Source organism: Dipodomys spectabilis, unplaced genomic scaffold, assembly GCF_019054845.1.
Source record: "Dipodomys spectabilis isolate Male_0828 unplaced genomic scaffold, ASM1905484v1 ptg000248l, whole genome shotgun sequence".
Taxonomy (NCBI): Eukaryota; Metazoa; Chordata; class Mammalia; order Rodentia; family Heteromyidae; genus Dipodomys; species Dipodomys spectabilis.
In genome coordinates, this window is record NW_024870925.1 from 820,845 (window position 1) to 821,814 (window position 970).

Consider the following 970-nt stretch of genomic DNA (forward strand, 5'->3'; position numbering starts at 1 on the left):
GGAGATGGCTTTTTCCTCAAGTTTGGAGATGCTGTGATGAGGCTAGGTTCTGGGTAGAGTTGAGGACTTTCAGCAAACATTAGCTTTTCTCGGGGGCTAGTTTGTGAGAAACTCCCAGAGCCCAGCCTGGAGCCACTCTCCGGGTTTATGTTTACTGAATTTCAATTGATTGTCAAGGCTGCTAAAGGGAGGGGCAGCCTCTGGCTCTGATTACCCAGTGAAGAAAGCCACTCCTATGTCTGGCGCCCCAGCTTGGTGACTTTTCTCTGGGTGGAGCTGAGTCTGGCAGATCAGCTTAGGTTCTTGTGACCTACTAAATGACTCCAGTTTTCTTCCAAGGCTTAAGTTGGAGCTAGCAGCTCCATCGAGCATTGTCAGTATCCAAGATGGAGACCTCCAGTACTGGAGGGTGAGGGAAGGCCTTCGCTCCTCTGCTCCCTGAGAAGCAGTGAGGAAGCATCATATACACTAAATTTGGAATGATACCGAGAAGATTAACATGGCCCCTGCTTAAGGATGACAGGCAAACTCCTGTCATTCCATCGCCTAATATGTTAGGAAATGGAAAGGCTTCGGAAATAGATTATGAAGTGTAGTAAGCCAAGTCCAAATAAACATAGGTCCCATGGTTTCCCTAATTTTCAATAACTAATATAAGTCTGGGATAAGCAGAAAAGGTCAAAAGCTATGAGCATATGACCAGATAAGATTATGTTAAGGGAAATGAACCGAAGTTAGTGACACAAGTGGTTTTTTCTTTCTTGCTATTGTTTCTCACATACTTATAACATACAGTGTGGTTTTTTTTTTTTTTTTTTTGCTTCTTTATATGTTCCGACCCCATGTTATAACACCTGTTTTCACTGTATTTGAAGTTGGTGCGCCTACATCTTGTCTATTGTCTCTTCTAATTTGTGGATGGGAAGAAGAAAAAGAAAATGCTTAAATAGGGATACAGGTTCACCCATTT

The 970-nt window shown here is 42.9% G+C and overlaps 1 non-coding gene across 1 annotated transcript; it reads left to right on the top strand.

The window, feature by feature from the left end:
• The first annotated feature begins 448 nt into the window (after positions 1–448).
• On the top strand, positions 449–551 carry LOC122124815. The gene has a single exon (XR_006150665.1). It is a non-coding gene; the product is annotated as a U6 spliceosomal RNA (small nuclear RNA).
• The last annotated feature ends 419 nt before the right edge of the window (positions 552–970 follow it).